Raw genomic sequence first — 20695 nt, forward strand, 5'->3', positions numbered from 1 at the left:
CTAAATTTGGCACAGGTTAGAGACATCTAAAGAGGTGGTCTCAACTGAGGGTATGCCTGTGATGAATTATCTTGACTGTTAACTGATTTAAGGGCTCAGCCCACTGTGGGAGGCAACATTCCCTGAGTATATGTTCCTGGGCTAGATAAGAAAGCTAGCTTTAAAAAGAAGGAAGAAAGAGAGAGGGGAAGAAAGAATGGAAAAAGAAAAGAAAGAAAGAAAGAAAGAAAGAAAGAAAGAAAGAAAGAAAGAAGGAAGGAAGGAAGGAAGGAAGAAAAGAAAGAAAGAGAAAACCAAGCATGAGCCTGAATGAGCCAGCAAGCAGTGTTCCTCTACTGTACTAACTCTATGCTCCTACGTGAGTTCCAACCCTGACATCTCTCAATGATGGACTGTGACCAGCCTGTAAGCTAGAATACTGCCCCCCATAAACTGGTTTTGGTCATAATATTTGTCACAGCAACAGAATTAAACTCCAATAGTGGCCTGTAATAATTCCCTCAAATTAAGGATATTCTCATAAGGCCCCCCAACAGTTCAAATCTTATCTTTGGAACTCACACAAGTTAAGTGTTTAAAATAACTATTTACTAGCAATAATGAAAATATTTGAGAAACTCTTTAAAACTTTAGTTATGAAATATCAATATAATAATTGCCTAATTCCAAACCATGTACTATTCTAATTAATTCTGCGTGAGACATTTTTTCAGCTTCAAAGATTGCTCTACTTGTATTGCATAACAAAATAATAGTATAATTAGGAATAAATTTGTCACTTTTATAAGTAATTCCTTTTTATTATGTGTTTGGAAGCAAAGCACAAGCATGATTAAAGTCTCTTTTAAAAGGTTTTATTAATTACTATGATTATTATGGATAATCAGGGTCCACGAACTACAGAATAAACCCCAGACAAGATGTACAAAGCCATGAAACATGGCCGAAACAGTGATGGATCCTGGATCCTTGTTTGACTCTTCTCTGTGTCTTAGGTCTCCCTATCTACCCTTTCCCTTGTGGAAGGCAAAGAAGGGGGCCCAGCTTGCACTTTCCATCTCCTGCTGTTTGCCCTCAAGTGATCTCCTGGTGCTATAATGGAAAAGACAGTGCTTTCCCTCAGCTAGCATTTCTCAACCTGAGGTCAAAGGACCCTTTCACAGGGGTCACCATCTGCATATCAGATATTTACATTCCAATTCATAACAGTAACAAACTATAGTTACAAAGTGGCAAGGAAAATAATTTTATGGTTGGGGGGATCACTAAAATGAGGAACTGTATTAAAGGGGTGCAGCGTTAGGTTGGAAGCACTGATCTCAGTTCTTTACTGACTTCGCATGTCTTTCTCCATTACCTACCTCTGGTCTTATTTAACCAAACCTTAACACAGAGTACTGGAAACCCTCTGCCCAGGAGGAAATTTTTTCTAGTGCCACACTCACTCAGTTACAGTCCTTTTCCTGATAACAAACTACCCTAGTTCCATTTACATTGCACTGATAAAACACATGATTAAAGTGATTTTGGGGATTGAGGGTCTTATTTGGTTTACAATTCTAGGTTACAGATCACCATTGTGGTGAAGTCACAGAGGCCAGAGTTCCATAGAACTGGTCATTCCACACCCATAGGTGAGAGTAAAGAAAGATTAGTGTGCCCATGCTGCCTGCCTGCTTGTCTTCAGTTAGCTTTCCTCACTCTTACACAGTTCAGGCCTCAGCTCATGAAATTATGCTGCCATATTTAGGGAGTGTATCCTTATCCCAACTAACAATCAAGACAATCCCTACAGACATGACCACAGGACAGCCTGATCTAGAAAATTCTTCATCTAAGGTTCTCTTCATGGCTGACTCAAGCTGATAATTAAAAACTAGCCAGTATAGCAGGGGTTGAGCTCCTCAAGGGCAAGGATTTTGTCTTCTTGATTTTTTTTTCTTTTTTAGATTTTTAACTTAGAGGCAGTCACAGCAGACATTCAAGACTATTCACTGAGCCAAGAACATATTGTAGCAGCAGATGAGAAGAATGAAGCAAGAAGAGTTAAGTTCAGTTGCTTGAGAATAGCTTGGAGAACATAGCAATACCTCAACTCCAACCTTAAAAAGACATAATTCTTGAATGCATGACCCAATTACTAGCACAATAAATTATCATTAGTTTGTGTTGCCCACAATAAGTGTGCTAGCATCTACTTCTGACCTTGCACACCAAGAACCTTGTGTGGAGCCAACTATTGTGAAGTAGAATACTACTACTCCATAATGTCTAGTCTCCCACTGTGATTTATAGAAAGACCAGAGGTTTGTAGAGCATCTTAGCCACCAGAATACTTAGATACCTATTTCTTCAAGTTCTTCCTATCACAAGGGAAAAACAAGACCCAAGTATGGATGCAGCCCTCCCAAACTTTCTCTGAATTATTTCATCTAGGACACAGGATTTCCAATGCTCTTCTTTGTGAGTTTCCAGGTCCTTTCCTTCCAGAAATTGGAGAGACCAGTATCTCAAGGAGGACACAAAGGAAGTCCATCAGATATAAAAAGAGACAAGTGGGGTTCCCAGGGAGACCTGTGCTCCAGTAGACCTTTTCCTACAAAATTTCATTCTCTGATCTGTTCTTTATGTCCATAGAAATTCACAGGTATTCTTGAAGTCATACCACTGATAAGGCCATTCGTCCACTTCTTTCCCTAAGGCTCGATGCTCTGCCTCTGTCTTGTCCCTCTGAAGCCCTGCTGCCTTTTCACTCCTTCAGTCCATTAGCTAAAAGACAGCACTATCTGCTAACAATGACTGACATCACTGCCAGATGATGATCCCCATGGAAACCACATACAAATGAACATTAGACAGAAGACATATATCCTATTTTAAGTCTGGTTTCCTAAACTTCCTCTGTCTGATTTCCTTTAGCCCATTCATCAGTCTGTAAGTGACTGAGCAAACATCTGTTTGTATTATATAGGACAAGACTGGATAAGAACGTGGGCTGAACTGTGTGAAGAGAGGCTCAACTCTGCAGGGAAAGGTCATTGCTACATTACAAAGTTTGTTTTTCCCTCAAGTCTAACATCACTCCTAAAAGAAACATGGCAGTTCTGGCCACCACAGGAAACTCCCAGGGCAGCTGGGAAAAGACCTGATGGCCCCATAATAAGGAATCATAAGGTAGTTTTCCACATTCTCATAGATTCCCAGAATATTCTGCAGAATTATGTGGATGGTACCTAGGGATAATATAAGTATATAACTTTTCTCTCCTTTAATGAGGTCTTTAAAATCCCTCAAAGTCTTTTCAAAAATCCTTCTCCAAAAATTCCTAAAAATAACTCACATAAAGGATCCATAAAGCTCTGAAAAAAGGTAGATAGATGATAGATAGATAGATAGATAGATAGATAGATAGATAGATAGATAGATAGATAAGATTGTGTTTTTACCTGTGATAGCAGGCCTGGCAAGTTGGTTTTGGTATCACTAATGTGCCAAAGAATGGCACAAGAACTTCCTCCAGGTATGGTAAAGCCCTGGATCTGGTACATCCATGAGGAAGAAAAGGAGTGAACAGGGAAATCCTCCTTTTGGGGACTTGGTGCTGGCCTTAGCTCTGGACTTGATGATAGCATAAGCAATCCTGATTTAAGTGGATATAACAGATACTTCTTGGATTTAGAGCAGCAATTGAAAGCCAAGGAGATCCATAGCAGGGATAGCTATATGGAGTGGGGGTTGGGAGGAATGGGGGTTGGGGTGGGGGTGGGGAAGTGGGAGATACCACGGGACTTTCTTAAAATCCTGTCTTGTTTGCCGTCTTTCTACTGTGTTATTATTTCTAGCTTCTCCCTTCACATGTTTTCTTTTTTTAAAAAATAGAGTTTAGTCATGGGTGTTCTCCATGTGTCCCCAGGATAAGAGGTTTCACAGGGCTGAACCTCTAATTGTGAGAATATCCTCAGATTTAGATATTGTCCTTTTTGGGTACTGACATAGAGAGGTTGTCTTACAGAACTTAGAAGTTTCTTTTCACTCATATATCTCCCAAGAGCCTGTTCATTGCTGAATGAGAACTCACAGAGGCACAGGCCACAATCACTTTGGAGAAATGACCAGGGCTTTAGGATGGTCAGGAATCCCTCTTAATAATTAGAAGCATATCACCATGACTCCCCACTTTCCAAAAGCAACTCGAGCCCTTCCACTTGTGCCTTTTGCCTACTGAAAGACCCCCGGAGGAGGCTCAGGATCCTAGAATCTCAGTCCAGGAACAGATGACCCCAATCACTGGGCATAGGTGAAAGCTTGATGTAAACAGCACAAGGCATTATTTTAGTTGTTTAACGAGCTAACCCCATGTTAGCTTGGGCCTTTCATCCTTTCACCATGGTGGATGGCTAAGAAAGATGCTTCAAAGCCAGAGCATAGAGATCTTATAGGGCTGTGTAAGTGGAGTATCTAGAGGCACACACAGGCTCAGGATTGGTGTGCCTCTGGGCTTGGAGGGCTTGCCCTGTGTTGATTGGTCAACTGGTTGTTATGGCCCATAGGCCCTCCCAGGGCAATTGCTCTGTGAGTTATTGCTGTGCACTTGTCTGTAAAGCACACCCAGAGCTGTAAAGCATAGCACCACCAGCTAACTTCTTATTGATTCCTCACCACAAGGCAGGCATCTGACCTCCTAGTGACCAAGGCAAGGTCAGGCAAAAATATGTTAGGCTGTTATGGCTGACGAAATGGGGATCCGGTCCCTACACTACTTTCTGCAGAATGTACAGATTCCCCCAACTCTTATAGTGCTTTCTACATGAGTCTATTTAGTATTTCATTGACCACTAGATCTATTCTTGTCTGACCTACATAATGACTGTCCCAAGAAGTAGAGGGTGTGGTTTCTACATTTCTTCTACTTGTCACAGTGATGATGAAATGAGAACCACATAGGAAGTCATCTGTTCATCTATTCTTCAAACCATCATTGAGCACCCACTCCTAGGTGTTGGACTTATATCCAGTCCCCAAGTTTGAAAGGTCTCAATACAAAGAGAGTATCAACCATGTGGAGATGTAATGGTCATAGTGTACAATGACACAGCAGAAGTCGAGGCAGAGTGAGTTCCACTGGGGGATGTATCCAGGAAGAACAGACTTCCAGGGGTGGCAATAGAATTGTGTGCCAAAGCATTTCTATAAATACTTGTTGATTAATTAGGGGAGGAGTAGGCTTCTTTGGGGGTTGCAGGGACAAACTGTCCTCATTAGCTGATGAGGGAAATATTTTTCCTTATAGTGAGGGAGTCAGCAAGTGAAAATATGTATGTAAATGATAACAAAAGGAGAAACCCATAGGCAAAAGGCTCATATATATCACGAGTATCTGACCAGCCCCTTTCATCTGCCTGGCCTCAGTAGAAGGGGTGACCCCCTCCTTTCTGTTTCTCCCCAAGTCCTTGGAAATGCTCAAGCCCAGAGATAGCAACACAGCAACAATCCAGGCCCAGGAAACCATGTAGACTCAAGCTTGCAGGTGGAGCAATCTACACAGATCCCTCTTAGAGACTCTAGCCTCAAAAGGGATGCAAGCCTGTGAGTGGTTTGGGCTTTGCCTGCACAGTTTATTTATTCTGTAGCATATGCTGGCTCAGCAAATGAAGGCAGCTCCAATTTTCCATGTTCATTTTAGACCTCCCTTAATTCTCATAAGTTACATTCTGCAGCAATCTCGTCCTTATGGTTTGTAAGTGAAACATCTGTGTTTTTTTTTTTTTTTTTTGTCCTTTGAACTTCTGAGACAAATGACTTAAAACTACTTCCAGTTACCCTTTCCTCTGGATCTGGTGACTGAGGCAATGTGATGGCTAGTAACGAGCATGTTCTGCAAACTGGGGATGTTTTCATTGTTATAGCTCAGCTCACACTGTCCTTGGGCTTCCATGTCCTCAATCTGCCTACAGATCAATATTGAAAAGTAAGAAAACACAGTGTGATGGGTAAGACTGCTTGCTTGGGGGAAGAAGCAATCTAATCACACATATGTCATGTGAGGTGTACCTAGCCCCCCCCATCATATTCCATCACTTATAATGGGCTTCTATTCATACTCAGCTTCCACACTTTCTGTGGCGCAATAGTAACCCAGGATTTGAAGCTGTCCATATTAAACAGAAAGAGACAGAATTGGGTCTGTCAGACAACAAACTGAAAAGAAAGACTTGTACTTTTAATTCTATTTATGCCTAAACAGCAACAACTGAAAAAAAAAACTTTACATTGAAATTTATCATAGTGGTCAGCTATGGTGGTCCACATCTTTAATCCTAGGGCTTAAAATTCAGGATTTCATAGTTATGAAACAATTAATTTCCAGAAAGTTTAATGGTCCATCTCTGCCAAATGCATGATTTTTTTTAAATCAACATTTAAAGCTAAAAATGAGGTCATGTAGTAACATTGTTCCTCTATCTTTTGAGTTCAAAGTTCAAGAGTATCAAGTCCAGCCCTCCAAAGTCTGTACTCTGAACATTTGAACTATTCATGATATATACTGACACATTTTATTTGTTCTCTGATGTCCATGCCCTGGAGGTCTAAATACCCCAGGGTGGTACTTCCAAGGGTTTCAGTTCTTACTTCAAGAATCTCATCTAGGCTGGGGACACAAAGGACTGGGATTTAATTCAAAGGATTTAGACCTTTGGAAAGTGACAAGACAGAAGGCAAGAAGGGAGGGAACTTCCGAAACGCTACTGCTCTCTCAATGTCTCTAGATTCCATACTTACAGTCTTGATAGAAGTTTGGCTTCCTGGATAAACTGCTGAGCGTAGGAAAGCTGGGTGTCAATAGTTTATGTTGGGTACACTGAAGACAATGGAATGCTGAACCGGGAAAATTTAAAAACTAAATTAAGAAAGGGAGTAACCATAAAGGATAATCTCACTTGTTTTGCCTCCTTGATAGTTTTGTTTTGCTTCTCTCTCTCTCTCTCTCTCTCTCTCTCTCTCTCTCTCTCTCTCTCTCTCTCTCTCTCTCTGTGTGTGTGTGTGTGTGTGCTTGTTTTTACCATTTCCATTCAGACTAATGCATAACCCAAGAGCTGCTGTGCACAGTGGGCGCTATAAAGTTACTACAAGGTAGGGCTGGCCCTGCTCAGGAGAAGCACTCAGGACATTCACCAAATGTCTTTTGACCATGAATATCAATTCCCAAGACTAGGGCTGTCACTCACTGGTAGATCATTTTACCTAGCATGCGCAATGCAATAAATAAATGTATAAATAAATACATATATTGCAAAAACATTTAATAGAGGGAAGAAAACTTCTAAGTAAGAGATAAAATTCTAAAACTGCAACTGTCCTAGGAAATGTGTTTTAAAGGCACACATTCACCTATAGGTACAGAGCATAGACTCAGATGTTGGAAGAGAAAATGACAGGCTCAGATGTCCCTACTGAACATGGCTCTATTAGAACAATCACAAAGGGTTCATGTTTAGCCTCCTCCATCTTGGCCTAAGGCTGGCCCTGTTAAAATGTGTCCAATACAGTAGGGGATCAAATGTTATTTCTCAGAAATATGGTCTGCCCAGCCAAGAATTCTAGGAGTTCAGAACTCCTATTGTCTTTCAGATGCCAGCTCATGACTTCTGGGTGCCTATCCTTGGTGGGGAATGGCTCCTAGTTTGTGTAACAAAAGACCTAGGCCCTGGGCAAGCCTACAACCACCCAAAGGCTAGTGAGTATGTGCAGCCTAGGATTGTCTCTAGGGCTTAAGGGAATATTTGATATCTGTTCTATACGTGATAACATATGTCTTCTGCCATAACCTACGGTTTTGGAAAACTATTTAAGAGGATGCTTAAATATACCATGGTCTCCAGTATTGACTGAGAGCCCTCCTGAGATGAGGAGATATCTCTGTCTTGTCGTTAACACCATTGGATAGTTAGGATTCCCCTCGTCCACACTCCCTCACTCAGGGTTGGACCTGGGGCTGTTCAGCTGGTTCCCATCACAGCCCCAAAGACATCAGTCCAGAATAGATGACCCTTACAGCATAGGACTGATATAGGCCGGACCCTAGCAATTACTCAATATACCACACTTCTCTATGACTGCCTCTGCAGAAATAGAGGTGAGTTCCCCATGGTCTGTATGGAACAGAGGCCCACTGGAAACAGTAAAGAAAGTCCAAGCATGTAACCAGCACAGCCCTTCTGCAAACAGACCTACCCCTGACTGATGCAACCAGAAATAAGGTGATAATGCTAAATTGACAAGAGACTGTACTGAACTGAGGTCATAATGAATAGGGGGGCGACATTAAACTTGGGTTACATTTTTCTTCATCTGTAAATTCTTTAATGTATTACTGAAAGACCTGTGGAAGCTCAGGGCCCCAGGATCTCGGCCCAGGACCGCAGTGACCCCAATCACTAGGCAGAGTAGAAAACTTGATGCAAACAGAAAGAGGCTTTATTGCAGTTGTTTAACGAGCTAACCCCATGTTAGCTCCGGCCTTTCATCCATCCACCATGGGGGATGGCTAAGAAAGACGCTGCAAAGCCACAGCATAGAGATCTTATAGGGCAGCATAAGGGGAGGGTCTAGGGGTACACACAGGCTCAGGATTGGTGTGCCTCCAGGCTGCCCTGTGTTGATTGGTCAACTGGTTGTTATGGCCCATAGGCCCTCCCAGGGTGATTGCTTTGCTTTGCAAGTCATTGTTGTGCACTTGTCTGTAAAGCACACCCAGAACCATAAAGCATAGCACCACCTGCTAACTTCTGATTGGTTCCTTGCCACGAGGCAGGCATCTCACCTCCTAGTGACCAGGTCAAGGTCAGGCAAACATGTGTTAGACTGCCATGGCTGCCGAAATGGGCAGGCATCTGACCTCCTAGTGACCAAGGCAAGATCAGGCAAGCACTGCTAGGCTGTAATAGCTTTCAAAATGGAGAGCTGGTCCCTTCATTACAACATCTGCCTTGATTCTGCTAGACGAAGACATGGGACTTTTACAACATGGTACCTGGCTCATATCAAGAAATCAGAGGCTCCTAAATAGACCTCAATCTCAATAGCACTTGGGCCAGAAATGCTGGACAGCATGTAGAAAAGTTTCCAGGTATATCTGTTTCCACAATTATCACTTCTTAGAGCAGTGGCTCTCAGAAGGATAATTTTGTTCCTCACTCAAGGGATACTTGGCATTGTTTAAAGGCATGTTTTATTGTCACCATTGAGAAGTCACTGATGGTATTTAGAAGGGACAAATCAGTATGTTGTTATAAGTCCTGTAATGTACAAGCTGTCAATCTGCTCATAAAAATGATCTAGTTTCTGATGCTGACAGTGTTCAAGTCTAAGACATGGCCACAAGTCTAGAGTCACTATAATATTCTAGACAGTACAGCATTTTCAGGGGGTAGCTGGAAGTTGGAGAGGCCACTCTGGAACACTCATCCAAACTGCCAGGGTTTTGACCCCATCTAATCCTCTCAATTCATGGCATTATCTATGAGAATATTCCTTGTTTATACATATGTGTAATACATGTTCATGCCACACATGCTCAGCTTCATATACTATTCCTGATATAGCAGCAAAGCCAGTTACAAGGGAGAAAGAATTTCAGCAATTGCCTTCAAAATACTAGTTATGGCTTTGCACAAGGCATATAACCCCAGTCTTTTGCAGTGAGGAGATATTATAAGCAATATAATTTATAAAACATTTAATTGGGAGCTTGATTACAATTTCAAACTATTAATCCATGACCACCATAGTGACAAACATGGCAGCAGGCAAGCAGTAGCTGAGAGCTTATATCTGACCCTTAAGATGGAGGCAGAAATAGAAACTGGGCCTGGTACAGATTTTTCAAAACCTCAAAGTCCACCTCCAGTGACACACCATCTCCATCAAGGCCACATCTCCTAAACAAGTCCACCAACTGTGAGCCAAACATCCAAATAGATGAGCCTATAAGAGCATTCTCTTGCAAACCACCAAACATCGGGCTCCCTTTCCAAAGCCTTATAATAACATATGGATAGATTCTGCCCATGATACCCATTCTAGTCATCTGCTTAGTGCAGACATTTTATCTTTTTTTTGAATTAAAGATGTTTCACCCCTAATGCCCTGCTGGATAGCTTATTGTCAAATTGACACATCAGAAAGGAAAGTGCCTCAATTTAAAAAATGTCTTCACAAGACTGGGCTGTAGGCAAGCCTATAGGACATATTCTTAATTAGTGATTGATGAGGGAGGGTTCAGCCCATTGTGGGTTATCCCACCCCTTGGTAGGTTGCACTGGGTTCTAGCTGAGGAAGCCACAAGGAGCAAGCCATTAAGCAGCACCCCTCCTGTGGCCTCTGCATCATCTCCTGTGGTCTCAACCCTCTTGAATTCTGTCCTGACTTTGTTTGATGATGAACTGTTATGTGGAAGGATAAGCCAAATAAATCCTTTCCTCCCTAACTTGCTTTTTGGTCATAGTGTCTCATCACAGCAATACTAATCCTAACTAAGATAGCCTGTCTCTTGACTGAGGATAAGACGTTAGTCCTTTGTATTCTATGTGATTCCATATGCACCAATCATGTATTTGTGACCTCCATATCATATCTCTATAATGATACTTCCTTCCCTGTCTGCTGCAATGTACTTTTTCTCTCTTCACTTCCTCACACTCTCAACTAGTATTATCTAAACCTTGACGATATAAATTTTCTACCAGTCATCATTGGCCATTAAGAACACAAAGTATAGAAAAAAGAAAAGTAGCTCATTGGCTCCTCTGGTTATTATTATAATCATCTAAACCAGTGGCTATCAACCTGTGGGTCTCAAGCCCCAAAGATCATTGGAAAAGACAGTATTTACATTATAAATCATAACATTTGTAAAATCACAGTTATGAAATAACAATGAAAATAATTTTATCATTGGGGCTCACCACAACACTGGGAACTGTATTAAAGGGTGATAGCCTAAGGAAGGTTGAGAACCACTACTCTAAGCTTAGGTGTTAACCATGTGCTAGGAAAAAGTCAGGGGCACATATGTACCCTGTCAACCTTACAAGGAACACATTACTCTCCCCATTTTACAGATGAGTAAGTTGTTGCTCAGAATCACTGGCTTTTAAATTTCAGACAATGGATTCAAACTTAGCCACTTTGAATCTCTCAGCAATACTAATTACTTCACTACAGTTTCCCTCATGGTGTTCCCCATCTAACAGAGGGTCAGACATGGACATTTGCATCTCAAATCAAGTCAGGCTGATGAGCTCTTCTTGATTCTTATCCACAGGCTTTGGGCAGATATCCCACTGAGAACTCTAAAGCACCTTTCAGAAAGCTTCCTTGAGGGCCCAGTAAGCACGTGACTTGGTAAGACACTGTCTTATGAATAGTAATGAAATCCAATCAGGAACAGAGGTCTGGGATTTTAATTGAGCTATCCTTTAAAGGACTGCTTTTCTCAGTGTCAAGGTCATGTTCTCCTGGCTAGTGAAAGTTATTTTATGTGCAGAGCAGAGATAATAGACACTAGAGACACATTGGGGACAAGTGGCATACAGCATGGAAGAAAGGAGGAAATATACGAAAAGCAATCATTGAAGTATACACCATAGACCTTCCCATTGATAATTGGTTTAAATTATTAAAGCACATAAGAGGTTATTAACTAGAGAGTATAAATTACTTTTTTTTTTTTTTTTTTGCTGAGCATGACTTTTCAAAGTCTTAAACTTCTGTTTAAAAAAAAAAAAAAAAAAAAAAAAGCTTCAAACCTAAAGTCTTTAGGAAAAAAAAATATCTTTAAAGACTCATCACCGGAGTGGATGGATGAGGAGAGAGCAGATGCCTCATGAATTTGAGATCATGTTACCTGCCATGAGTGTATAAAACGTGAAATGGTATTTAAATAATGCTAATGGCGCTCACAGGGTAGCTGGCAGTGGCCTGGTCTGCCCAGCCAGGGTTGAAGGCCCCCTGGGGCAGAGCATACCAAAGGAGTGAGGCTGGCAGCCAAGAATAGGCTCTCCCAGCTCTCACTCTGATGATCCATCCAGGAGCACAGGCCTATGAGGACAAAGTGGACCTCATGGGAGACGAGCTGGCCTCACTATGCTCATTGCTGTGAAGAGAGAAAGCTAACAGTCTCATCAACCCCAGGAGACCTGAGGAAGAGGCTGCGTCCTGAGGAAAATGAGTGACATCCCCAGTCCTCCTTATGACTGATTGCTGATTTATACCCCTGCTCTGGGGCCCTTCCTGACTTTTCTGCAAATAGCCCTGATGAGCCTGCTCTTATCTAACGCAGTCCCAATCTTCCGGGTTTTGCATTAGCATTTTTAGGATGTACTGTTCCGGCAAGAGACCTTCTATCTAGTAAGGCCAATTATCTCCTTAGATTCCTACTTCTATCTTTATTCATTAACTCCTGATTCCTCTCTCAGAAATGAGCTCATTTGGGCTGCTAGCCTCTTCTCTGAATGACTTTCCTCCTTGTGGCCTAAATCCAGTTTTTTTTTTTTTTTGCTCATCCTCCCTCTAGGCATGCTCCCCTGCCCTGTGCTTCTACACCTTTAATTCATCTGCGGCATCCCCAACTGCAAAATTAAGATGGCAATGGAAACTGCCCTTCCCTACCAATCCCAGAAAAAGCCTTGATTTTCCTGGCCTCCAATGTTGCCAGGAATGCAGCAATTCTTTTAAAGATGGTTAAGTTGTATCAGTCATTACATGGACTAAATGCTATGAAATACAAGTGCACACACGTACACATGCATGAACATTGTAATGGTTATCTACGAAGTTTTTAAATATCTGTTTTGAAGATATCGTTATTAAATTTTCTCCCCACCTCCCCATCTCTGGTCATACTGGAGCTTTAACCTAAGGCCTTATACATACTAGAAGACCACTCAACCACTAAGTCATAGCTCAGTCCTCTTTTAACCATATTTAGTTGTCTGTTCCTTTGTTGATTTATTTTGTAGCTACCCCTTCTTCAAAATATGAACACAGTCCTGTGTGAGGTCAGCTGCCTTGCTCAGGATCTGAGTCAAGATAACAGCCAATAAGAATCCCCTCTTCTTCAAATCAGAATTTTTATCAAGCTGAAAATCAGAAAGTCTTTTCTACTGCAGAGTTAGCATTCCTCCCCAGAGAGGAGACTGGCTTGCAGAAATACATAAGAAAACTGGTCAGATAGAAAGGACATCCGGAATGAAACAAAGACTAAGAATAGTAATGGGCATCCGAGACTCCGGTTCCAGTGGCTCTCCTTGCCTTTCTATAATTAGAGTATTAGTCTCTTGTTCGATTATGTGACCTTATTAGAGTCTTTCCAATAAATTCACTACTTTATTCAAACTCTGTTTTCTTCATTTAGTGCTGCTTGTATCCAAAGGACTCCTGAATCACAGAGAAATAGATGCTTGAAAGAATATACTCCTAAATATTAATGACACTTATCTATGGGATTTTTTTTCTTTTTTTACCTGTATTTACCACTGCTTTAAAATGAATCCGGACTATTTACATAATTTCATGAAAGTGTGCTCTTTTTGTCATGATGATTTGTCTACTTATTTGATTAATATGGAACTACTGATCAAAGGAATAATGAATATAATTGGAAAGAAATTAAGTAGATATTAGGCTTTCGACTAGAACTAGAATAGGATCACATATTGGTGTGTTTTGCAAATATTTATTGAGTCCCAAGCACTACCTGGTTCTGGTTATGTGACTGAGCAATGTGGACATTCTTTCTGCTGAGCTTGTAAGCTAAAAGTGTTATCATTATACCACCAACCACCCCAGTAAATGTAATGTTGCTACTATAGTGAGTGCTGTGAAGAGAAGAAATTTGGAAACAAAGAGTTATGACCTAGGTGGAAAAGTCAGGAATACCAAGTAAAGAAAGTAGTAAGATCTAGATATAATCAAGAGGTCATGGAGGGAGCCAAAAAAAGAAAATTCCTGGGAGTGGAAACTGTGTATCAAAGACTCATGTCAGTAGGGAATGTGAGAAACCTGGGACAATAAATGAAATCTGGTGTTACCGAAGTGAATGGAGCAAAGGAAGGACAGTAGGAGTGGAGCTGAAGAAGCTGGAATGAAGTCAGAGTTTGAGATGTTTCCTCAGGCCATGGAGGGGGCGTTAGCAGATATTCGTACTAAACTGATATTTCTGTGTTTAAGAAGAGATGGGTGATGGGTTGTGATAGTTAATCTTGCTTGTCAACCTGATGGAATTTGGACTCACCATGAAAACAAATCTCTAGGCATGTCTGTTAGGGATTATCTAAAGTAGGCTAATTGAGGCAAGAAATTCAAATGTAGATGGTACCATTCATCAATGGATGAATGTGACTAGTCACTTCAGGATCCTACTACTGGACCTTGCCCCACCATATTGGACTGCAGCACTTAGAACTGTAAGCCAGAATGAACTTTCCATCCTTAATTGGTTTTTTTAGGGATTTTTCTAATAGCAATGAGACAAGTAACAAATATAGCAATGAGGCATGGTTAGCATTATATCCAATAAACATCACTCTGAATGTGGTAGAACAGATTTGAGAAGACCTATTAAAGGCATGGCTTAATTAATGACAGAAATCCTTGGATTGCTCTTCAGCCAGGTGAGAAATGATAGACATGCCCTAGAACAGTTGTGATGAGCACTGAAGAAAGTCAAAGATACTTAAAGCAGCTAGTCATTTGTCATCTTTCTGAAAATTTCCTTTTTACCAGAGATGAAAATTCCTTTGTCATGTGCAGAGGAATTTGAATCCATAAAAGGATGACGACATGGGCACACATAATTGAGTTACATTTTGTTGAGTCTTATTTCTATCAGAAGTAATTAAAGAGAAGTTAACAACAGATTTGGAATTCAAGTTATGTACTAAAAAAGGTTCAGGTCCTGTGAAAAGGAAAAAAAAAACTTACACAATTAAGTAGTAAATAGGCATTCTCAAACTGGGCAAGTTATTAAGTTTACTTAATGGGAGTTAAATTAAGGGATTAACAATGTTTATACAAAGCCAGGAGATAGGGAAGAACCATAGAGCTGACAACTTTACTAGAACCTAGAGAGCATGCTATGTAGAGAAATATTGACCACTTTCCTTGCTTCATTTTCCTTTTTCTCATCTGATTAAGATTTATGAGATACATTGCTTCAACAAACTACAGCTAGTAGAAATGGGTACTTTTTGTTGTAATGCATACACTTGAGACCTCTGGAGAAAAAGGCAAGAAATGATGTATCTACAAAAGAAATCCAAAGACAGTTCAGCTCATGCACATTTGAGCAGTATAAGAATATATCTAGCTAACTGATAGTCACTAAATATATGCTCTGTTTATGAAATGGCTCAAGAATCTCAGTGGAGGGATTAGACATACAGCTCAAGATTAAGAGTTCTTGCTACTCTTTGAAAGGATCAGAGTTCAGTTCCCAGCACCCATTTCAGATAACACATCAACATCTGTAACTTCAAGGCCCTCTTCTGGTTTCTCTGGCTACCTGCACACACATGCTTATATGCACACAGAAAGACACACAAGCATGTATATATGAACTTTTAAAAAATACATCATGCAGGAAAGAGTCTTAGTGGATATTAAAGGAGATTCACTTCTCTAGCAGAACTGGAGGAACTCAGAGGTAAGGGTCTGGAAGACTATATGGGTTTTGGAAGTATTAAATAAAGATGCAAATGAAGAAAAACACAGGACAAGGAAAGAACATGATGTGTCACTCAGAAGGATGTGAAAAATTAGCACAAACATAGGCTTCTTGCTACTCTAGCATCCAAAGTTGAGAAACTCTATGGCCTAGAATAACCATTAATTAAAAAGATTTATTGGAAAAAAAGGGGCAGTGGCTGAGAGTGCAGCTCAATGGTAGAGTGCTTTCCTAGTAGAGGAGGCTCTGGATTTGGTTTTCAACACTGTAGAAAAGTAGTTTTGGATCTATGGGTGTGTGTGTGGGGGGTCACATAACAGATATCCTGCATATCAGATATTCAAATTAAGATCCATAACAGTAGCACAATTACAGTGATGAAATAGAAACAAAATAAATAATGCTATGGTTGGGGATTACTTAACATTAGGAACTGTATTAAAGGGTCACAGCATTAGGAAGGTTGAGGACCACCGCTGTAATAAGTGTGTGGTAGGATGGGAGTTTGATTAGAGTCATGCAGGGTAAAAATATTTTGACATTTGAAGAGCAAAGGGACAAGCACAGCTTTGCCAGGTAGAAAATGAGTATCTGCAAAATGGGGGAAAAAACGAGAAAAGTAAATTATGTTTGAGAAATATGATTTCTGACTTATTACAAAGACCATGTAAGCAAGCAAAAATCAATTGTGCTGGAAATGTTATTTTATTCATTGATTTGTTTTTCAAATTGAGCACTAGGTATTGGGCACCACTCTGAGCACTGAGTATATCACAGTGTGGAGGATAGGTAAGGACCCTGGGGTTATAGAGATGATATTGCAGTCAGGCAAGAAGAATATAAATAAATATATATATATATATATATGTTAGGCAGACATCAAATGGTGAATCATACAAAGAGGATTGCTACTGAGTGATGTATGAGAGAATAATAGGATAACTTGTAGGATTTTCCAAGAAAATCTCAACAAGGACAGCTCTGAGCTCTGATGAGACGTAAGTAGTGATAATATTCTTGCTCCATATTATGAAGAGAATTCGATATTCAGACAAAGCTAAGAATGGAATCTATCACCTGAAATGGGTGTTTTTCTCAAGTAGTGTGTTTGAGAAAATAAATGAAGATCAAGGTAATTGTGATGAAATATCACACAAGACACAGGCTCATTTGTGCTAGCTAAAGAAAGCCTTTTACACTGGCAGGATTCTGTGATAGCTTACGATTGTGCATAGTAGAGAGATTTACACCAGGGAAATAGGCACACACTATGATGTCTTAGTTTTTTTTTTTTTAATTGCTGTGAAGAGACACCATGACCATGACAACTCTTATTAAATTAAAAAGAATTCAAGTGGCTTGCTTACAGTTTCGGAAGTTCAGTCCATTATCTTAAGGACAGGGAACATGGTATGCAGGCAGATGTGGTGCTGAAGAAGTAGCTTAGAGTCCTACACTTTCAGGCAACAGGAAGTTGACTGAAAGTTACACTGAGGGAAGCTTGAGCAAAAGAGATCTCAAAGCCTGTCCTCACAATGACACATTTCCTCCAACAAGACCACATCTCCTAATAACACCTCTCCCTTTGGGGGACATCTTTTTTCAAACCACCACAGAAGGAATTAGGGTATAATGAAGATGATGTGGTTACTTGGTTCTTTTGGTTCAGTGTTTGAGTCTTTAGTCTTGCTATGTAGCCCAGGCTGGCCTTAAAGGAATAGCAATACTCATGTCTCTGATTCTCAAGTGCTGGAATTACAAGTGCATACCATTGCATATGGCCTTGGTTGACATTTAAAAAATGACAACTCTATCTACAGGTGGGTGTTAGGGGAACAGGAAACTTGGCTGGGCAGCTGGTGCATTAGTCTAAAAGTAGTGGCTTTGGCTTTGACTGGTCTGAAGAAACTATTGGGTTGGGCATGACAAGAGGTAGAATGAGAGGATACATGAGGCTCTAGATTTATTCCTCGGCAATGAATAAAGAGAATACAATGCACAATTTAAGATCTGAATTTAGAGGTAGTCTACAATACTTTGACATAGGAACTGAGGGAAAGAAACAAACCAGGAAACATTCTGAGTTGAGGAAATAGGTATATGGTGGCAAAGTCATAAACTCCCAGAAATGGGAGAGCAAAATTAAGTGGAAAATTAACCAAATTGTGCCTCTTGTGTTGAGGTTGAGATACAGATGATATCCAAGTGGAAACATAAAGAGAACATGATACCCATAAATAAATTATTAGGAAGTGATAAAAACTGAAGATGCCACCTATGGGCAATTTGCATAGAGAGATTTTTTAAACCCAGGGAAAAAGTGACATCATGCAAGGAGAATGCAAAGAAAGGAGAAAAATGGATATGAAATAAGAATAGGGTTTATGACCAACCCCTGAAAGGCTGAGAAGTAACACTGACTTGGAGGAAAGCCTAGTGAGTTAGATTCCTGGATGCCAAGGCATGTGAAGACTGGAGACAGCAGCTCCAAGATGACAGAACTGAGTTCTGTTGAATGTCACCGAGGACTCAAAGATAGAAGTCACATGGACTAGCAACAAATGAATCATCAGAATTCCTTAGGAGAGAAGTTTAGGAAGTACTGAGGACCAGATAAAGACCCATTGGAAGACGTTCAAGAAAACATGTTCAAAGAAGCAGAAAAGACTAGAAAAGGGACAGAAAGGAGTGACAATGGTTGCAGAGGTGATGGTATATGTGTGTGCATGTTCATGCATGTGCAGGTGCCCATGTGTATGTGCAGGTGCATGTTTGTGCCCGTGCAGTGGAGGTTAGGGAACAACTTAGGTGTCATTCTTTATATACCTTCCACCTTTATTATAAACAGGGTCTGCCAAATACCTGGAGTCTGGCCAAGTAGGCAAAGCAGGTTGGTAAGCTCCAGGGACCTTCCTATCTTTGCCTCCCATCTCCCCATTGCTAGTATTACCTATTTGTTCTACCCTACTATTTTGTTTTGTTCTGTTTCTTTTCTTCTTCTTCTTTTTCATATAGGTTATGAGTATTGACGTCAGGTCCTCACACTTGAGAGACAAACATGGCACTGACTAAGCCATCTTCCAAATCCATGCTTTGAAGTCAGCAAAAAATTATGTGTGTTTAGCACACCAATACCAGCAATGTTATTGAAAGAGGAACATCAGAGAAAGCCAAGAAGAGAACATAAAGCCTTCGGAGAAACAGTAGGAACAGGATCCCCAGCACAAAAGGATGTCAATCAACAAGCACCTCTGAAGCCCATACCCCCAACCTAGGCACCTACCCTCCATGTGACTTTTAGTTCTCAGATTTCTACCATTACCTTTGGAATATTTTCCAACATTTATTTCCTCTATAGCACAACCTTCCTAATGCTGTAACATTTTAATGCAGTTCATCATGTTGTGTTGACCCTCCCCCAACCAACAACCATAAAATCATTCTTTTGCTACTTTGCAATTGTAATGTTGCTACTGTTATGACTCTCAATGTAAATATCTGATATTCAGGATATATGATATGAAACCCTTGTGAAAGGGTTGTTATATCTCCCAGAGGGGTCTCAAACCACAAGTTGAGAACCACTAATCTAGTGAGGGAGAGTCTGTCCCAATTTTATTCTTGTTCCAAGTCCCAGGTGCCATCCCAATTTCAGACATACAGAAAGACAACAAATATATGCTGAACATGTGTTGAATGAAACTCCAAATGCTGTTAACTTAAGTCACAGTAAGACCATTAGCACTTATTTGTACATTTGATTTAATCATAGACAGTGTTGAGGAGCTAGACATAACTGGCAAAATATAGACAACTTCAATGACACAATTTTTTTTCTTATTTTAAATTTGACTTAGATTGACAGAGAATAAGGTTGGGGCCAGATGGATGTGGGAGTTGGGGGAAGAGATAGCTCTCTCTCTCTCTCTCTGTAAGTCACCAATCAAAAAAGAATGATTGCCATCTTACATATAATCCTGTTTAATTCTTGACAGGAACTAATTGTAGTGTAACGCTAACTTATACACCCAGAGTATTTAGTCCAAACTTTTCAGTATGAATTTTAGCATATTTTTTCCTATTATATTCTACCCTCGCCATTGTCTGTGTCCTTGAGCAAATGAAACTGAAACATCATGTCTCCTAGTGATAGCCTTACTCCATCCCTCACATACCATGCTAGTTTCAGCACGTCTTAGATGAAATGTACTTTCTCTTCCTCTTTTGTTAGACAACACTTCTATGTTTTGATTTCTAATTCAAGTTGCAACTACTCCAAGAAACCTTCCCAATGGGGAAAATATTACTTGAATATGTGTATGTGTGTGTTGTGGAATATTCCTTTACACTCCATGAAGATGTGTCACTGTGATTGTTTAATAAAAAGCTAAATGGCCAATAGCTAGGCAGGAGGTAGGTGGGACTTTTGGACACAGAAGACACGGAGAAGAAGAAAGAAGAGTCGCCAGCCAGATGGAGCGGAAGCAAGATGGGCAATACAGAGTAAAGGTAACCAAGCCATATAAAAAAATACAAATTAAAAGATAATTGTTAATTTAAGTTAAAGAAGTAGTTAGGAACAAGCCTAAGTTAAGGCCAAACATTCATAGTTATTAATAAGTCTCCATGTAATTTCTTGCTGGCAGCCCAAAGAAAAATCCACCTACATTTATGCATGCATGTATGTATATATGTATGTGCATATGTATGCATGCTTGCATGCATGTATATGTGTGTGTACATATATATGTATGTATACAGAGACAGAGAGACAGAGAGTCAGTTATTATTCAGCAGTCATAAAGCAACACCTCATTGACCAAGTCTAGAGAGAGGGAAGAATGTAGAGAAATGGGAAAGGATAAGGAGGAAGGAGAGGCAGACATCTTTGGGCCAATAGACAAGAGCTTGGCTCTAGCACAGAACATTTCTTCCCCCCTCAGCAGTACCAAAAGCAAGACAAAAGACTTC

General features: G+C 40.3%; 1 long non-coding RNA gene across 2 annotated transcripts in view; it reads left to right on the plus strand.

Annotated features, from left to right (window-relative positions):
* Positions 1–20695, plus strand: part of LOC103159655 — an 81995-nt gene that overhangs the window by 36785 nt on the left and 24515 nt on the right. The window contains exons 3-4 of one of the 2 annotated variants that reach the window (XR_004770842.1): positions 11324–11403; positions 18740–20233. This is a non-coding gene — a long non-coding RNA (uncharacterized LOC103159655). The remainder of the gene's footprint in view (positions 1–11323; positions 11404–18739; positions 20234–20695) is intronic. The other variant, XR_003486963.2, reaches the window with a different exon arrangement.

Source organism: Cricetulus griseus, chromosome 7, assembly GCF_003668045.3.
Source record: "Cricetulus griseus strain 17A/GY chromosome 7, alternate assembly CriGri-PICRH-1.0, whole genome shotgun sequence".
Taxonomy (NCBI): domain Eukaryota; kingdom Metazoa; phylum Chordata; class Mammalia; order Rodentia; family Cricetidae; genus Cricetulus; species Cricetulus griseus.